The sequence below is a fragment of the Physeter macrocephalus genome, chromosome 11, assembly GCF_002837175.3.
Source record: "Physeter macrocephalus isolate SW-GA chromosome 11, ASM283717v5, whole genome shotgun sequence".
NCBI lineage: Eukaryota > Metazoa > Chordata > Mammalia > Artiodactyla > Physeteridae > Physeter > Physeter macrocephalus.
The window spans coordinates 122617358-122638458 of NC_041224.1; positions in this window are offsets into that span (position 1 = coordinate 122617358).

The window sequence follows — 21101 nt, forward strand, 5'->3', positions numbered from 1 at the left end:
TGGTTGTAGGTTTTTCCCTTTCATCACTTTAAATATGTCCTTACACTCCCTTCTGGGTTGCAGAGTTTCTGCTGAAAGATCAGCTGTTATCCTTATGGGGATTCCCTTGTATGTTATTTGTTGTTTCTCCCTTGCTGCTTTTAATATTTTTTCTTTGTATTTAATTTTTGATAGTTTGATTAATATGTGTGTTGTCGTGTTTCTCCTTGGATTCATCCTGTATGGGACTCTCTGTTCTTCCTGAACTTGATTGCCTATTTCCATTCCCATATTAGGGAAAGGAAAATCTCTTCAAATATTTTCTCAGTCCCTTTCTTTTTCTCTTCTTCTTCTGAGACCCCGATAATTCAAATGTTGGTACATGTAATGTTGTCCCAGAGGCCTCTGAGTCTGTCCTCAATTCTTTTCATTCTTTTTTCTTTATTCTGCTCTGCTGTATTTATTTCCACTGTTTTATCTTCCAGGTCACTTATCCGTTCTTCTGCCTCAGTCATTCTGCTATTGATTCCTTCTAGAGAATTTTTAATTTCATTTACCGTGTTCCTCATTGTTTGTTTGCTCTTTAGTTCTTCTAGGTCCTTATTAAACACTTCTTGTGTTTTCTCCATTCTATTTCCAAGAGTTTGGATCATGTTTCCTATCATTACTCTGAATTCTTTTTCAGGCAGACTGCTATTTTTTCTTCATTAGTTTGGTCTGGTGGGTTTGACCTTGCTCCTTCATTTCCTGTGTGTTTCTCTGTCTTCTCATTTTGCTTAACTTACTGTGTTTGGGGTCTTCTTTATGCAGGCTGCACGTTTGTAGTTCCCATTGTTTTTGGTGTCTGCCCCGAGTGGCTAAGGTTGGTCAGTAGGTTGTGTAGGCTTCCTGGTGGAGGGGACTGGTGCCTGTGTTCTGGTGGATGAGGCTGGATCTTGTCTTTCTGGTAGGCAGGATTGTGTCTGGTGGTGTGTTTTGGGGTGTTTGTGACCTTATTATTATTTTAGCTAGCCTCTCTGCTAATCGGAGGAGTTGTGTTCCTGTCTTGCTAGTTGTTTGGCATGAGGTATCCAGCAGTGTAGCTTGCTGATTGTTGAGTGGAGATGCGTCTTAGCATTCAGATGCAGATCTCTGGGAGAGCTTTCGCCATTTGATATTACATGGAACTGGGACGTCTGTGGTGGAGCAATGTCCTGAACTCTGCTCTCCAACCTCATAGGCACAGGCCTGACATCCGGTTGGAGCACGAAGACACTGTCAGCCACATGGTTCAGAAGAAAAGTGAGAAAAAAAGAAAGAAAGAAGGAAAAAATAAAAATAAAATAAAATAATTAAAATAATTTTAAAAATTAAAAAATAGAATAATAAAAAAAGAGAATTAAAAAAAAATAAAATAAAGAAAGAAGAGAGCAACGAAACCAAAAAACAAATCCACCAATGATAACAAGTTATAAAAACATACTTAAAAAAAAAACCCAAAAAACCCAGGCAGACCGAACCCTAGGAGAAATGGTAAAAGCAAAGCTGTGCAGACAAAATCACACAAAGAAGCATACACATACACACTCACAAAAAGAGAAAAAGGAAAAAAAAAAATCTCTATATAAAAAAAAAGGAGAGCCACCAAATCAATTAACAAATCTACCAATGACAATAAACTCTAAATACTAAACTAAGATAAACATAAGACCAGAAACAAGTTAGATGCAGAAAGCAAACCCCAGGTCTACATTTGCTCCCAAAGTCCACCTCCTCAATTTTGGGATGATTTGTTGTGTATTCAGGTATTCCACAGATGAAGGGTACATCAAGTTGACTGTGGAGGTTTAATCCGCTGCTCCTGAGGCTGCTGGGAGAGATTTCCCTTTCTCTTCTTTGTTCGCACAGCTCCCGGGGTTCAGCTTTGGATTTGGCCCCGCCTCTGCGTGTACGTCATCTGAGGGTGTCTGTTCTTCGCTCAGACAGGATGGGGTTAAAGGAGCAGCTGATTCGGGGGCTCTGGCTCACTCAGGCCGGGGGAAGGGAGGGGTACAGATGTGGGGTGAGCCTGCGGCGGCAGAAGCCAGAATGACGTTGCACCAGCCTGAGGCGCGCCGTGCGTTCTCCCGGGGAAGTTGTCCCTGGATCCTGGCAGTGGCGGGCTGCACAGGCTCCCGGGAGGGGAGGTGTGGAGAGTGACCTGTGCTCGCGCACAAGCTTCTTGGTGGCTGCAGCAGCAGCCATGGCGTCTCATGCCCGTCTCTGTGGTCCACGCTGATAGCTGCGGCTCGCGCCTGTCGCTGGAGCTCATTTAGGCGGTGCTCTGAATCCCCTCTCCTCGCGCACCCTGAAACAATAGTCTCTTGCCTCTTCGGCAGCTCCAGACTTTTTCCTGGACTCCCTCCCGGCTAGCCGTGGCACACTAGCCCCATTTAGATTGTGTTCACGCCACCAACCCCAGCCCTCTCCCTGCCATCTGACTGAAGCCTGAGCCTTAGCTCCCAGCCCCCACCTGCCCCGGCTGGTGAGCAGGGAAGACTCTCGGGCTGGTGAGTGCCGGTCAGCACCGATCCTCAGCGGGAATCTCTCCGCTTTGCCCTCCACACCCCCGTTGCTGCGCTCTCCTTCATGGCCCTAAAGATCCCCCCTCTGCCACCCACAGTCTCTGCCCGCGAATGGGCTTCCTAGTGTGTGGGAACATTTCCTCCTTCATAGCTCCCTCCCACTGGTGCAGGTCCCGTCCCTATTCTTTTGTCTCTGTTTTTTCTTTTTTCTTTTGCCCTACCCCAGGTACGTTGGGAGTTTCTTGCCTTTTGGGAGGTCTGAGGTCTTCTGCCAGCATTCAGTAGGTGTTCTGTAGGAGCTGTTCCACATGTAGATGTATTTCTGATGTATTTGTTTGTCTTAATCCTCCACCATTTTGAGGGTCTTGCCTAAGTTACTTTTAAGATACGTTACAACCAAGTGCTTGGTTGACTGCCTAACTCATCAACTGAGTGATTTGCTACAGTGCAGAAGAAAGAACACAGGTTGATCAAACTTGATCAAAGTGGTTTCATGCTATCTTCTAATAGATGAGCTACAGAAAAAGACTGTAGAAAGTTGTGAAAAATGTGTTCTGATGAAGACCTTTTACATTAGCTACATAGATCGTGATAGTTTTAGAGACAGTGAGTACACATTTCTAGCGTTAAATTTTAAGTCACAGGAAAACATGTATCAAGCACCCAGTATTTGCGGAACATGCTGCTGGGTGTAAATGGAAGATCATTGAGAATTAGTAGATTAGAGACCTTGTTTTCAAAAATGTTTCCATCCCTCCCATGCTCCCTCCTTTACCCTCTCCCCACCTGCTTGCTTTCTTTCTACCAGGCTCGGGACTAAACCTGTTGGCCCATCTTTTGGTTGCTGCTTTCACCTGGGTATAATCCTTGGATTTCCTTTTTTCCCACAAACCTTGCTACCCTTTGCTATTCTCCTACTTCTGTTCCCCTTGCTTTAGGAAAGCAGAAAGGAAGTAATAGAAATAAAAAGAGAGTAGTGACAAATGTTCCAGAATTTTTCAAAGTCCTTAAAAATCTGTTATAAAAGAGTAACTAAAAATCCTATTGAATGGCTACTCTTTTATTTATACGTGAGTGAGGGAACTAAGTAACTTTTACTCCATTTCCCCTGACTTACAGTCAATACCACTGGGGATCCAGGCAGGGAAAGAAGAGATGAGCTTTCCTTTGAACACATTATTAAGCAGACTAGTAAGGGGTCCATTTTCATTAAGGGGACAGTTTTCCTTTCTGAGGACTTCTAGACCTGTGACTTCTATTCCTATGCTACTCACAGAATTAACAGTTTTGAGAAGTTCCTCATAGGACCTTGGCAGATTATATTAGTACCCTTGCCTTATTCAATGGGCTTGACTCAAAGTATCTTTTGTCTGTTTTTAAAAATCACATACAATATAGGATTGAGATTCATCACAAAAATGCCAATTAAAAGTATGCTATAACCTTAAAAAATGTGCTTTGAGTTCTGAACCCATTCTAGGAGGAGTAGTTCCATACCAGTTTTTGCTATATCAGAGGTACTGGAAGGAATGTAGCTTTCTACAGCCAAACAGCGAGAGGCACAGCACTCCTGCAGGCATATTTTCCAGATACTTGTCAAGCAAAAATGTGATGCTTATAGATAATGACAGAGGTCCAGAAAGTTCTCCTTTAAAGAGGGCATCTATATAAATTAAAATTAACTGTCTATTTATCATTTCATTACATAAAAAGACTGAATGTTTTCACCACATTAGATATTATGCTGAAAGTGGCCTGACTCAAAATACTGAATAGATATATAGAGAGTACACTCTGGCCAATATTGGGCAGGGGTCCCTCTGAGAGATGGGCAGACATTGTCCAGATGGATGATGATCGTCTGGCCTCACATATATGCAACGTCATGTTGTGCTCTGGGGTGATTTATATCTTTAAGAATGTTTAATGCTACCCAGAGCAATGCAGGAAAGTCAGTTTCAAAGATTCTCAAATTTAGTTCAGGGCCAACTCATTTTGATTTATCTGCTCCTTTTTGAAAAAAGGATTAACAATTCTAAGTGATGTTGATTTTGGTTATTATGTAATTATTTGGAATGAATTACTGGTCATTTTGAATGAATAAGTGGTCACTTCTGTTGTATAAATCATATTACTATTTTTTGGTTCACTGAAGTAGAAATAAGAATACTTGCACTCAGATGACCCATACTTTAGCCCTAACTATTCTTACATAAATCTGGGTCACTTAACTATTTTTCTGAAATGAGATAGAATATAAATAAATAATGTTTCTGTGTGTTTGGGAAATTACTAATATAAACTCTTTGAAACTGAGTTTTATCATTTACAAAGTGGGAATAACAGTAGCTCCTCATCCTACCTCCTGGAATTGTGATGAGAATGTCATGAAGTAAAAAATGCTCTGTAAACTATAAAATACAAACTGTATGGTACTGTGGTCATCACATCGTTGCCTTTGTTGGATTCCTCAAGAAACAGACCTCTCTGCAAAACAGACCCTTGTGTGCAGAGAGTTTGTTATGGAGTGCTTTTGGCAACAGGTTCTATGAGAGAAGGGAAAAAGCGAGGATTGAGCAGAGGAAAAAATTGAACAACGATACAGTTGCAGACAAGACCTCAGCCAATTACAAGGGAGCATTGAATTTCTTTCATAGTACTGAAATGGGGCAAGGGAGCCAGACTCTTGAACCTCTGAATCTACATATCATTAGATGTCGGCTGCCCTTTGTGATGGGATAATCTTGGATGAGGCAGTTCCTATGGGTAGATAAAAATTCCTAGGGAAGGACTCATCTGTGAACCCTCAGTGGGAAACATTACCAGCTGCTGGGGAAATGAGTGACTGGGTCCCGAGGGAGTATCTTGATGGTGTACCATAGCATCCATCATGGTGCACCACTCAAATCCATTTGACCCGTATAATAAGTTCACACCATCTGAAAACAGCTCCTCCAGAGTTCTAGTTGGTCTCTTTTACTGGGAGAAATTGACAAAAGGAAGTTTAGAGATGTACTATATAGCCCCAGCTACTGCAGCTCGTCTCAGGTCTATGCAAACAAACAAACAAAACAAAACAAAACCCCACCACACCAAGATCCTCCTTTTCCACTAGTCATTCTAGATTCTTTGTATCTTCAGCTAACACCTCTTCTGGTAAGTTGGCTTACACAGTAAAGTCACCCAGTCCATCCCTGGGGGTTTTTTTCTCAGAGTGCCTCCTTCACTCTTCCATTTACTGTCAAAATTGGGCAAGGGAGTACTGACAAGCATCCCAGTGGATTTTTGCATGCTAAATGTGTTCTTCTCTGTCTCTTTTCTGTAACTAACCTTGATGATCAGAATGAATTATCCCACCAGGCTAGTGACTCTTCTCCTTGCCTGTTAGTTTTTTTGGCACAAGAAACCCCAAAGACTAGGCAGAATATGTAGCTTAAAATTTAATGGAATTCTTGTTATATCCCCCGGTGGAAGCAAGACCTATAAATGCACAGAATCTGGAGTTGTAGCACAGGAAGCACACATTTTCCCAAGTAAATCCCTGGGAATGATGGTAAGTGGGCCACTTCTGCTTTTATCCCTCGTTCCCCTGACCCACGTTTTCTAAGAGCTGGGAACACAGCACCATAACTGTCATTTATTTATGGTATGCTTGCATCTTGGGTGATGAATCTATGTCTTCTAGGATATCATCTTTAAGATGGTACCACAGGTATTCCTTCAAAAGGCTCTTTAGTTATATTATCAAGCCAGCAGTTTCTGGGTAGTATAGTATATGATAGGATCAGTGGATTTCTTGGCCATATGTCCACGGCCTCCCTTCTTTTTCCACAAGGTGCGTTCCTTGGTCTGACGTGGTTATATGGCATAATGTGTCAGTGGACCAGGCTAGGAACCCTAGCATCACCATGGTAGATGATAGAAAAGCCTCAGAGAAAGTGGGCATGCAGGTGTGCATGTACTACAGAAAGTTATAAAAAAGTCAGCAGCCAACTATGTTCCTGCAAGAGGCTCCAGAAGACACTTCATTCACCAAAGCAATTGGGAATATTCTGGTGAGAAGGCCGCCAGCATCCCTTGGAAGCTTTCTTCTCTGTGGGCCAGAACTATTGGTAGGCAATGCTGTTTATAGAACTGGGCTTCTTGATAACAGTGGAGATAATAGGATCCTGAAATAAGAGGCTGAGTAAATGGCAGTTGCTTTGGTGAGCTGTGGACAGGAATTTGTCTCAGGGAGGGGGCATGACCTTGGGCAAGGAAGCACCTTTTGGATGAGCGTAATGTCTAGGTAAGGACTTGCTGTGAGCTGTAAACAGTCAATAGAACAAATCCCAGCATCTGGGTAAATAAGTGCATTGATTGTTAAGGGTAGGGGGGTTGTGCAGCACAGCATAGCATCTGTTTCGGCCTTCAAAAACAGGTGGGCAATGCCACTTATTAATTTTTAAGTAAAATGTGATAATGGTACAGCTGGTACATAGAGAGCATAGGTTACTTGAGGTGCTTAGCACCAAGATGGGAGCGTTTAATATAATAAATTATTGTATTGCCTCTTGGAAACCTAATTAAAGCCTAAACCTAATTGTTTCATGTACAATTTAAGTGACGAAATGCCATAGTTTAAAGTAATTAAATGAAAATTATTTAAAGAATATAACCACTGACCCTAGAGTTTACCTGTCCACTGTGTTGGAGAACACTGGTTAAAATGAGTCTAAACCAACTGACTTCAATGTGGAACATGGTTTAAGAGAGGTTTGCAGAGAGGTCAGGTAAGAAAAAAAATCACTTCAGTAGTCCAGAGATATACAGACTAGCCATTTATTATTAAATTCCGTGAGATACAAACATAAGCAACCCTTGCTTCTTTCTCTTTTCATGAATTAGAGGGGAAGGAGTATGAAGAATGGATAGGGCAGATAATGTATGGCTTGCAAGATATTTGGCAAGGTGACATTTGATTTTTAAGAAGTAAATGATTTTCATTATTATAGATATTGTTTAGCTGTTAATTAAATGTTTTCTGGGGCAAATACTTTTATTCCTGCCAGTGTTTTGAGCGCCTAGCATTTCTTCAGACTATTGCATGTCTTCTGAATATTCCTGTTTGCCAACCTTTTGCTGCCACTAAGAAAAGATTATTGGTTATCTCTGTTCTGGGTTTTCTAAAATTAGTGTCTCCCTTGTTTGAAGTTCAATGGTAAAGTTCTATGGTAAAGTAATGTGAGCAAAATATAGTCTTACAGGTGCTGGTATTAACTTGAAAAGGGATTCAATTCCAAATACTTGGAAGTGTTTTGTCTCTGAGAGCATACCAATCTGACTCAAGTTATGACATTTTTATATTGATTTAGTCATTCAACAAATATTAAAATATGAAACACTAGAGATGTGCCTGGCAGTCTTTTTTTTTTATAATCCCATTTGACTTAAGATGAACAAAATTTGAAAATTTTGGCACAGATGATTCCATTTTACAACTTTAGAGTGCATATATTCCTCCAAATATTCTGGTATTCAATCAGGGAGCAAACTTTTGACAGTCTTCCCTACTCTAATTTGATGTTTTTTTGGTGAGGGATCTGACATTTTCTCACAGCTCTTGTTTAATACTGACACTGTGCTTTTAATTATAGGAGAAGCCACAGGCAACAAAATGTAATTATAATAAAATGAATTACAGACCTTTAGACCATTTCACCTTTTGCTTCCTGGTGAAGATTGTATAGTCGCAGCATCAAACCATCTGATGCTTATTTCTAATCTCCCTATTTGGGTGAGGTGAGGAGAATATCTGATTGAGAAATTACCTGTTGTGCTTTCACAAGATGAATTTTGAGACTGACATTCTGTGAAATGTAGTGTGATGTGTTATCCTGCTTGCTTCAAGGTGCAGTTACCTGCAGAGAAAGAACTGCCTGCCTGGCTTTTAAAGTACTACAGTCTTACCTTTTTTTTTTTTCTTGGTTGAAGAAAATTTAAGAAGAAAGATGTAAATGCTTACATTCTTCTACATAGTTTTGAGTAAATTTACTTATTCCAGCAATTAAGTGGTTTTGGAAATTAGCAGTTAAATTGATATTTGGCTGCTACAACATAATTATTATCAGTGTTTGTGTGAAGTTGCACTAAGTAGATCATTTGGACAAAAATGAGAGATAAAGGACTAATACTTAAAAATTTCTTACTATAAAGAGCATTTACCCATTGTGAAGTACAGTTGCCTCTTGGGTGTGGCAGTTCTGGAAATCGTGCAACTTCTTACCGTCTTTAGACAATTCTCATTTGGCAGGTTTTGGTGAGTGGAATTAGGCAGATACTGAAGCTAATTAACTGCCAAGTTACTAAATAGAACAATTTGTTCTCCTGATTATTCTATAGTCACTAATCCTTCTTGAAGGATTAAATTGCATTATCTCATATTTTTTGGAGAAGCTGTTTAAAAGGTCTTGTCCTTGCAAGGACATTGAATTGTTCATATACTTATAGCACTTGTATTTTAGCATTTTACTTTCTCATCTTGGGACACATTTCCTTGTGGAGTTATAATATATCAACAGCAAGGTCAGAAGCTTCAATGTGAGAGGAAACTCCAGGAAAGTAGGTGATGTTTCTCAGCTGATGAAATGACAGATCTCACTCATGAAAGAGTCACTGTCTGGGGAAAAAGTAAGGAAGGCAGGCAAAATATGGAATTTTTGTAAATCAAAAAGAGAGTAGGAGAAATTAGAGCAGAAAAGGAAAGAAGGTCTCTGGGGAAAATGCAAGGTGAAGGATAAGAAATTGGAAAGGGAGAAGAGGAGAACCGCTACCATGGAGTAATCACATAAGCACTGTTTATTTCTGTAGTTTTTGAGCCTTTTTGCTAGTTTACCTTCTAAAATAATTTAAAAACAAAAAACTATGTACTCTCCCATCCAAATTTAAGTTGACGCCTAAATTTGTCATTGTAATTTTACATAGCTGCAAATGATAGAACTTTCAAATTTTGTAAATATTGACAATCCAAATTGTCAATTCAAACTCAAAATTTATGTGTCCAATACATGTTTATAAATATATCAAATAAATTTAAATACAGTAACTTATTAATAAACCATAATTTAAAAAATGTATAAACATTCATTTTTACTTCCATAGTCGATTTTTAATTTCTCTTCCTTTTTTGAACTTGTATTCCATTCCATTTGTCCCACAGTTTTTTTTGTTTGTTTTTGTTTTTCCCTATGGTAATACATTTTTATGCTTGGAAGTCTTTCATTCATTACTCTTAATAATTTTCTGCAAACAAAATATGTATATAAGTTGAAATTAAATTTCCAGTGGCAATAGGGTTCTAAATGTTAAATTTTCTTTTTCTGGATGAAGTCATCATTAAATTATCAGTTCCCAATTGATCAAAGCAGCATAAATAAATGACCAATTTGGTAAATAATTGCTATTCTAAAATATTTATTGGAAACACATTTCTTAGTGAGTTAATTTCCCTAATTAGTTCATATACCTGTGAATAAATTACTGATAAAAGAAGAAATGTTAATTTCTATTTTTTATTTCTGTAGATGTGACAACTGAGAACCTAGTTCATATTAAAAAGTAAATTGGAATAGAGTTTTGTTATAGCAGCAAGTGCTATTTATTTACTATTGTTTCTTATTCCAAAACTTGCTCTCCTCTATTCTTCTGTGGGATGCAGGGGATTCAATTCAGAATACAGTAAGTCCCCTACATATGAACGAGTACCATTCCGAGAGCACATTTGTAAGTCCAATTTGTTCATAAGTCCAACAAAGTTAGCCTAGGTACCCAACTAACACAATCGGCTATATGGTACTGTACTGTAATAGGTTTATAAAACTTTTCACACAAATAATATTGAGTAGGCCAAAAAGTTCATTCAGGTTTTTCATAACCTCTTATGGAAAAACCTGAATGAAATTTTTGGCCGACACAATACATAAAAAACACACACAAAATAAAGAAAACATTTTAAATCTTATAGTACAGTACCTTGAAAAGTACGGTAGTACAGTACAACAGCTGGCATACAGGGGCTGACATCAAGTGAACAGGCAAGAAGAGTTAGTGACTGGAGGAAGTAGGGGCAGTGGGAGATGGTAGAACTGAAGGATCATCAGCAATAGGAGATGGAGGGCAAACTGCAATCTCACTCATGCCTGATGGTGATGGCACAGGTTCTGGTTCCTTGCTGGATTCAATTCTATCTACCCTCTTGAAAAAATGATCCAGCGATGTCTGTGTAGTAGCTCTTTTTTTCTTGTCATAGATGACACGGTAGCACTGGATTGCATTCTGAACAGCTACTGCAACCTTCGTGTTCCATTCTACACTCGAGTCCTGTGCCTCAAAAACTAATAGTGCCTCCTCAAATAAAGAAAATCGCTTGCTTCCAGACATCTTGGGCTTGAAATAAAGATACTGTGCTACTGTACTCTATTACAGTACTGCACATTAAAGTACACAAAAGCACAACCGCTTGTAGGGGATGCACGCACGTGACAATGTACACCAGATATGTGAACTAATCTACTTGATTGGACATGCGAAAGCACATTCGAATCTTTGAAAGTTCGCAACTTGAACGTTCGTATGTAGGGGACTTACTGTACTGCATTTCCCAGACCCCTCTGCCTGCTGGATTCTAGGGGGAGACTAGAAGGCAGGAAGAGGGAAAAGGGTAATTCCTTCTTGTTTTCTCTGTACTTCTCAGTGATTCTCCAGCTGCAGTTGGTTGTTCCTTTAATTTCTTTTGATCCTCTCAGAAGCAGCCCTGCTGTGCCCTTCTCCTCCTTGGAGATTCCACAGTGGTTGCAGAGCAGCCCTTCTTCCTCAAAGATCTGTGCACCAGCTGTACCGGTCCCCTCTTTTGGGGGTTTGGTAAACCTACCTCTTCCCCTTTATTCCCCCAGCCCTTGAGGTTGTAGCTGCTTCCTGCAGTTATCTCTGAGTTACGTCAAGTTTTTTTTTTCCTAATAGCTTTGACAACGGTGAAACGAATTCTCTGTACTAAATCTCCAATCTCCTATTTGAAATGTCTAGTTTGGTTTTTCTTTTTGACTGGGCTCTGACTGACATAGTAGGTCATTCAATTCTTTGAACTCCTTCCTGGTTATATGCTAAATATCACACAGTGATCCATCATTATAAATTATTTTTAAATTGACAATTGGCTGACAATTTGATTAGGTTCTGCTTCAGTTCTTTTCATTTTTTCTTTTTGAAAGCCAAGAACTGACATACAAAAGTATTAGTCACTCAGTCATTAGGAGTATTCATTTTCTGTTTCTGGAAGGTTTTCAAAATATAATTTTATCAAGACTGATTAAATGGCTATTAAATATAGCTGTAACTAGTGGTACCTTGTTTATTGTACCTGTTCAAAAGCATTGGGAACTATTGTTAATTTCAATACACCTTTGCCACTACCATAGTTTTGATAAAATGCTTTTATCATATCATGTACTCTAAATATAATTTTGACCTTAGATGAACAAAATTAAATTAAAAATTTATGGAAAATGTTTGTTATTAACCTAATTGAGAAAGTCATTGTCTGCCAATGAATCAAATCTGACCCATGTCTATCAAAAAAATGACTATTTTTCAGTTTCTGTAGGTAAAAAACTTGTTTTCAAAATTTTTATCTATTAATAAGTAACATCAGGAAACACTTGTTTTCTCTAATATGTGGAATATTTACTTTGTTTTGTTGAAGAAGATCTCCAAGGAATTATAATGAAAAATGAAATTAATTCTCACATTGATCGTTCAAAGTGTCAGAGAGGGTGGGGGAAGGAAGAGAAGCAGCAAAACTATTTCAAATTTCTTAAAGGGGGTAGAATAATTTATTTTTCTCTCCATTTTCTACATCTAAAATACTTCTTAGGGATTTTCTCTCCTTTGATTGGAAGGATATTAAATTTAAAAAAGTCTAAAAATAGATAAGATTTTTTCATTTTGCAATGGTGTCCTTAATTTGTCACAACTACTTTATTCAAGAGAAGTATACTTAATGGATTTTAAAATGTGGAAATGTAACATGTCACACTGCTGTACAGGCAAAATATTGCTCTAGTGTTAGTCTCTAAAGAGTAGCATGATATCCTGGGAGAATCTGGGATGTTGAAGTCAGTTAGATCACTGAGTCTAAGTGGTGGTAGCACTAGCTGATAGGAAATTCATTAAGTACTTCAAAACTTCACTGTCTTTTCTATAAAACGGGCTAAAAAATGCCAATGTTGCAGGATAGTTTTAAGGATAAAATGACGAAATGTATGTAAAGCACTTAGGACAGTGTTGGGCACATGGTAGGCATTTTGTTAAATGGTGGCTATTATTAAAGACTGCTCTTTACTTGATCTTTCACACTGTGAACACAGAATATGGATCATAATAGTTTGGTAGGGTACACTCCATTCATTTTTTTTTTATTCACTCATTTCTTTCTGGCCGCACTGTGTAGCATCTGGGATTCTAGTACCCTGACCAGGGATGTAACCCACCCCCCCTGCCATGGAAGCGCGGAGTCTTAACCACTGGAACGCTAGGGAAGTACCCACCCCATTCGTCTTGATGTTCTGCTGATCATCACCTTTGTCCTTACTGTTTCTGCCCTCTTCCGTTCTGCTTTGGGACATATTTCACTTCCATTTGTCAGGACGGTCTTCATACAGTTGTCTTTGGGTGGAAGTTTTTGTTTGCCTCCAGCACATCCTCAAATTGTCTTTCCCCTGTTGTGTGCTTCCACATGCTTCTTCTGTTTCTTGCTTGGGTGCCTGTATCATCTTCTGGATGCTGTTATACTTCCTATGTTTTACTGTTTAACCATTTCAAACCCACTAACCACTATGAAGTATAGATATCATTAGATTATCTAATTTTAGAACTTGATATAATATGGCCTAGGGGGTCACTTTGATTAAGACCATGTCCTTTCCCTCTTAAAAGAAGCAATTTGCTCTCAGTCTCTTATGCAATAAAATATTAGGATGTTCTCCTATCTGTGGATCTTTACTTGTGTCATCACTTTTTCCACGTAAGCAGAAGAAAAGAAAAAATTAAAGAAGTTAACTTGAATATTTGGTGTCTAAAGACAAGTATAGTATTTTAAATACAGTTGAAAAATGACTACAATTTTTTCAACTCCCGTTGCTTTCCTGGGTCTAGGGCATAGGGTGGCTTTTAGCTCCCTTTTAATTGCTTCTCAAAAGTGGATATTTTGGGAATTTAAAAAACTAATATACTTCAGATTTCGGAAACCCTCACTACTTTCAATCTTTGGTGTTAGAGTAACAGATGAAATTATCCTTCCGCTTCCTCACAAATCCCCTTTTTTGTATTGTCATTCTCATGCTGCTTTTGGACAAAAGATTCCTTCTGATCTCCTTCTGCTTAGACAGACCTCTGCCAAAATGGATGGGCAGAAAGGACGGTGAAGAGCTTCACATAATGTGATTGTCTCCACTTCAAGTTAAAGCAGGAACCATGCCAGGAATACCCCTGACTTTTGACTGTGACTGTAGTACCCCGGTGGAGTTGGTAGCTTTTAAGGAAAAAAAAAAAAAATCCCCATGAGCATCACTAAGAAATAAAGAGTAAAGGAAGAAAATTTGGGAGGAATTTATGTAAGCACTTATGCTGGTTATGAACATAGGAGTTTTTAAAATTTGAAGCCTATTCTTTAGAATTACATTTTCAGGGACATCAAAGAAAGCCTATTTTTTCAGTTCTTGAAATAGCTCATGTGAATTTCTCGAACATCTTTCCAACTTGCACACTGATTTCCCTTTCCTCACATTTGCTAGGTATACAGATAATGTTTCTCTTCACAATGCAGTACAGTAAAAGTGAAACTAATTACTATGAAAAGCCCTTCCTTTGTTTCAGTAGGATTACAAGGTTTCCATCTCCTTAGTTTCTATTTCACTTTATCTCTTGAAATTAAATTAAATTAAATCCTTTTCTTTTGAAATGCCAGGCTCCATTTGTGGTAATAGTTTCTGACAGTTCTAAGCTTTTACCCAAACTTCTCAGTGAAAATGTGTTGGATGATTTCTTTGTTCTTAATAGTATAATTTAAAAATGAAAAACAAAGACAAGATAACATTTTATGAGAAAGTCAAACAGATCATTGGCATTTTCTAGTATGGAGAGTATAGTATCTTATCAATTTAATTAAGTTTATAAGACCTAAGTCTAAATAAGTTTTTGGTCATACTGTTAAAATTCATCTGTTACTACAATCACACTGAAAAATTAAAATGAATACTTAAATGTGGATGGTCACAGTTAATTACAAGCCTTGTTTGTTTTCTTTTAATAAAGGATTAGGAAGTGCATTTTTTTTAACCGAAGAAATTATGGCTATAACAGTTGTTTGTTCCCTTTATTTGTGAAAATGTTGGTACAGCTCTCTCTGTTGGCCCGGCACAAAGATTAAGGCATGAATAAGAATGAAATTTGGGGCATCTAATGTGACCTACTAAGGTCTAGCACTCACAATTTTAAAAAAGATTTAATGTGGCAAAATATATATAATAAATTTACCATTTTAATAATTTTTGATTCTACTATTCAGTGGCATTAAGTACATTCACAGTGCACCACTATCCATCTCCAGAACATTTTCATCATCCCAGACCAAAACTCTGTGCCCATTAAACAGTAACTCCCTATTTCCCCCTCCTTCCAGCCCCTTTTAACCATTATTGTGCTTTGTCTCTATGAATTTGACTCTTCTATGTACCTCATATAAGTAGACTCATATGATATTTGTGTGTCTGGCTTATTTCACTAAACAATGTCTTCAAAGTTCATGTTTTAGCAGGTGTCAAAATTTCATTCCTTTTAAGGCTGAATAATGTTCCATTGTATATAGATAACATGTTTTGTTTGTCCATTCCGTTGATGGACATTGGGTTGTTTCCACCTTCTGGCTATTATGAATAATGCCTCTATGAACAGTGGTATACAAATATCTTTTCGAATCCCTACTTCAATTCTTTGAGATATACACCCAAAAGTGAAATTGCTGGATCATATGGTAATTCTATGTTTATTTTATTTGAGGAACCTCAGTACTGTTTTATACAGTGACTGGACTATTTTACATTCCCACCAGCAAAACAGAAGGGTTCCAATTTCCCCACATCCTCACCAGCACTTATTTTCTATATATGTGCATGTGCGTGTGTTTATAATAGCTATCCTAATGAGTGTGACGTGATAGCTTGTGGTTTTGATTTGATTTTCATTGCACTAATGATTAGTGATGTTGAGCATCTCTCATGTGCTTACAGATATTATCTTTGGAGAAATGTCTATCCAAGTCCTCTGCCCATTTTCAATGTGATCGTTTATTTTCATTGAGTTGTAAGAGTTTTTTATATATAGTTGACCCTTGAATAACACAGGTTTGAACTGTGTGGGCCCACTTACCTGCTGATTTTTTCACTATATGTACTATAGTACCACATGATCTATGGTTAGTTGAATCGTGGATGCGGAACTGTGGATACGGAGGGCCAACTGTAAAGTTATATGCAGAGTTTTGACTGTGTGGATGGTTGGCACCCCTAGCCCCACGTTGTTCAACAGTCAACTGTATTCCAGATATTAATCCCTTATCAGATATGATTTTCAGATATCTTCTTCTGTTCTGTGGATTTTCTTTCCAGTCCGTTGATAGTGTCCCTTGAAGCACAAAAGTTCTTAATTTTGATGGTCTAACTTATCTATTTTTCTTTTGTTTGTGCTTTTGGTGTCATATTCAAGAAATCATTGCCAAATCCAATGTTATGAAGCTTTTCCCCTATGTTTTCTTAGCACTAATAATTTGAAGAAGTGGAACTTTATAAGTGCTCTGTAGTGTATGCCACTCAAAGATTTTTGGGCTGAGCCCAGTGCAAGTCACAAAAATGTACTCCAGTCCAGAGAAGAAGGAATCGAAATGGGAGGGAAAGCAAGACTTTTCCACGAATCCTCAATACACTTCTGTTTCAGTCTATTGGCCAGAACAACAGGTCACATTGCCACTTCTGCCTGTAAGAGAGGGTGGTTGGGAAATATATAGGGGTTTTGTTATTGTATGTTTTTTAAGCTGGCCACATTACCATCTAGAGTGAAGACGAAGGAAAAAATTAATAATAGGCAACATGGTGTCTGCAACAAGTCTTAAATGTGTTGGTGTATCTGAAACTTTCTTAGCAGAACTGTTTAAAAGTTTGAGGCATGTAGACAGTGTTTTTCTCTAGAGTCCAGGGTTGACATTATTTTACCTGTTTCTATATTTAAATCTATTTCTGGAGATGGGAAATGGGGGCCAGGGCAGGGTCCAATGACACCTGGGGCAGGATGGGAACTTACACCCATATCATGTTCTTTCCTGAAAGTCTATAAAATACACCTTTGGACCACATTGATGAATGATGAATTTGTGTTCTTTTTTCTAAGAAGAACTTAAATATTCCATTTTTTCAAGTTTTATGTATTTGGCTGAGTTACTGTTATAACTATGGGTGTTTTGTAGAGCATCAAACAACCTACCTATACTGCAATGAACACTTAAATACTATTCTCTGGGTGCTGGCCCCTTCTTCCGGGGACTCCCACACCAAACAGGGTACACCTAATCAGGCCAAGTGTAGAAAGCCTCTTTTTCTACATGTTACCTCGGACCTTGCTGTCTGCCTGCTTCTCTTGGAAAGCTATTCTATTCCTTCTTAATCTGGTTTGATGCTTAGGCATCAAGTACAGCTGCTCATTGGGAAAATGCTCGTCTGGCCCTATTTTTCTCTATAAAACCTTTGGATGTGAATTTCCTTTCTGAATCATAGAGCTTGTATTACCTCCTTGAAAATAATAGGTTTTTGATAACAAGATATTGCAGGAGTTGTGACTTTTTACATTTAGTGTTTGTATATTGAGTTATGAAGAAGAAAAGTTAAACAGAAAAAAATTCAATGCAAAAGATAACAATACATGGAGAAAAATAACAAATATTTCTACTCTGGGAATTTTTTTTAAAGGCTTGAAAGTGATTTATTTTTGGGGGGTTTTCCTAATATTAGGTCTTACATAAAATGTATGATATTACCTCTCTGTATAGAGAATTCTCACATATTTACAGTGAACTATTTTACAGACTTCAATTTTTGTTCCATTTAATTTTCCCTTAAAGATCTTTTCGAATCTTTTTTGACTATATTATATTACCCTGAAGTTATGGAGATAATCATGTGTTGTGTGGTTTCCCTTTCCTGCATGGCCCTCACAGCTGTGACCACTTATCTTTAAATGGAAATTTCAGTCTCTACAGCCTCTAGCCTTGGGAACAATAGAGCCTTAATAAAGAGAAGCTCAAGAAATTTAAGTGTAAGTAGCTCAACATATTTATCCTTTTGGCTTATTTTACTCTGATTTTGTACCTTAATCCTAAAACCTGGAACTTGGCTTTTTTTTCTTTATGCACAATATCCCATTTAAAACTCTGTTTCAAAAATGAGTCCCTGTTTCACATCTCTCTTCCCAATCACTGACTTCTCTGGGATTAAGTTCCTGTACTTAATTTTTTGGGCCTCAGCAGCTGATTCTCTATATTTTGGCAGCCTTGCCTTAATTTCTATAAGTATTGTGGGAACTTGGAGAAAGCCTTAGACAGGTTAACCCCTTGGTGGTTTGAATTTTGAATTAGACATTCCTTGAGAAACTGATTTGGGAGAGGATCTCTTATAATTCAGTGTTGCACATTCTGCAGAGGTTTGACCTGAGAGTACAGTAGAGTGATGAGTTAGTGCAGAGAAGTTTGAAATTAACAAATGAAGGTCTCATAAAGTATGCATACCCCTTGCCTGTTTTGTTGTTGTTGTTGCTATATCCCAACAAAAACTGATGTGTATTCCTTTCACACAATGCAGTGAAAAGTTAATGTTGCAGTGACGTTCTGTTTTGAAATTGAGTATGATTGAGTCTTCCCTATAAAATTACATATTTTGCTACACATTAACTCAGTACATGCTTGCATACAACTACTGTGAATACTATGCTGTGGAGTTCTCATATCAATTTTTTCCTTCACTTAGGAACTTTTAACTAGGGTGACCAAAAGATGTTTTCTATCTTGCTGTGGTCTAGAATCCTACCTTGTCTGCAAAGCAATTATTCAAAGTTTCAGCTCCAAAGCTTTTATTTGTTTCTATACTATAGCATTACATCTCCTCTGTTTTTTGTTATATTTAATAGCTATATTTAGTTTCATTCTGACTTTCTTTTTAAATCTTCAAGTGTTTAGTCTATGTTTTCTGGCTTCAAAATGTTGCTGTGATGATGAGGGAGTATTTAAAATATGTTTTGGTGAGAAAGTTCATGTCTACGTTGTGTTCTGAGCTGAAAACAGATTTCCCGTTGGAGAGATGACAGATTTCCTCTGTTATCATCAAGCAAACTGTTTTTAAAGTAACTCAGGGGTTTGTTTTTCTTCTCATCCTTTTATTCATTATTCATTCAGTAAATATTAATGAGATGTCAACTAGTGCCAGACATTCTTCTAGGCACTTGGGATGCAGCAATGACCAAATTCCTGCTTGTGTAGAGCTTACATTCTAGTTCAGTGGTGCTCAAACTTTACTGCATATTATAATCACCTGGAGAGACTTTAAAACTCCTATGTTTTGCCCCATGCCAGTTAAATCAGAATCTCTGGGGGTGGATGCAGGCATATGTTTTCCGATGATTCCAATGTACATTCTACATTTGAGAACCATTAATCTACAGCAGGAGTTATCACATTATCGCATATACTATAATGATCAGAAGGGCTTGTTACAATTCAGAATACAGGTGTCCCTTGAATAAGGCTGGGTTTAGGGGTGCCAATCCAACAGGAAGTTGAAAATCAACATAAGATTTATAGTTGGCCCTTGGAACCCACTGGTTCTACCAGCTGCAGATCTTACTGTACATACTATTGAAGAAAAATCCAAGTATAAGTGGACCCAAGAGTTCAAACCCATGATTTTCAAGAGTCAGCTGTAGTTTCTGATTCAGTAGTCTGGGGCTGGGCCTAGAAATTTACATTTCTAACAAGTTCCCTGGTGAAGCGGATGCTGCTGGTTTGGGGGGTTAACTTTGAGAATAACTGATATAGAGCCTTGATACTCAATCCATGGTAGCAGATCAGCAGTATGGACTTTTCTAACAAAACTTGTTAGAAGTGTAGAATCTCCGCAATCCAGAAGGGCATGCCATGATATATTTAAAGTGATGAAAGGGAAAACCCTACAATCAAGATTACTCTACCTGGAAAGCATCTCATTCAGATTCGACAGAGAAATCAAAAGGCTTACAGACAAGCAAAAGAGAGAGAATTCAGCACCACCAAACCAGCTCTACAACAAACGCTAAAGGAACTTCTCTAGGCAGGAAACACAAGAGAAGGAAAAGACCTACAATAACAAATGCAAAACAATTAAGACAATGGTAATAGGAACATACATATTGAAAACTACCTTAAATGTAAATGGATTAAATGCTCCAATAAAAAGAAACAGACTGGCTGAATGGATACAAAAACAAGACCCATATATATGCTGCCTACAAGAGACCCACCTCAGACCTAGGGACACATACAGACTGAAAGTGAGGGGATGGAAAAAGATATTCCATGCAAATGGAAATCAAAAGAAAGCTGGAGTAGCTATACTTATATCAGGTAAAATAGAATTTAAAATAAAGAATGTTATAAGACACAAGGAAGGACACTACATAATGATCAAGGGATCAATCCAAGACGAAGATATAACAATTATAAATATATATGCACCCAACATAGGAGCACTTCAATACATAAGGCAAATGCTAACAGCTATAAAAGACAGTAATACGATAATAGTGGGGGACTTTAACACCTCACTTACACAAATGGACAGATCCTCCAGACAGAAAATTAATGAGGAAACACAAGCTTTAAATGACACAATAGACCAGATAGATTTAATTGATATTTATAGGACATTCCATCCAAGAACAGCACATTACACTTTCTTCTCAAGTGCACACGGAACATTCTCCAGGATAGATCACATCTTGCATCACAAATCAAGCCTCGGTAAATTTAATAAAATTGAAATCATATCAAGCATCTTTTCCAAACATAATGCTATGAGATTAGAAATAAATTACAGGGAAATAAATGTAAAAAACACAAACACATGGAGGCTAAACAATACATTACTAAATAACCAAGAGATCACTGAAGAAATCAAAGCGGAAATCAGAAAGTACCTAGAGACAAATGACAATGAAACACGATGATCCAAAATGTATGGGATGCAGCAAAAGCAGTTCTTAGAGGGAAGTTTATAGCAATACAATCCTACCTCAAGAGTCAAGAAAAATCCCAAATAAACAATCTAACCTAAAGGAACTAGAGAAAGAAGAACAAAGTTACTAGAAGGAAAGAAATCATAAAGATTAGAGCAGAAACAAATGAAATAAAAACAAAATAATAGCAAAGATCAATAAAACTAAAAGCTGTTTTTTTGGGAAAATAAACAAAACCAA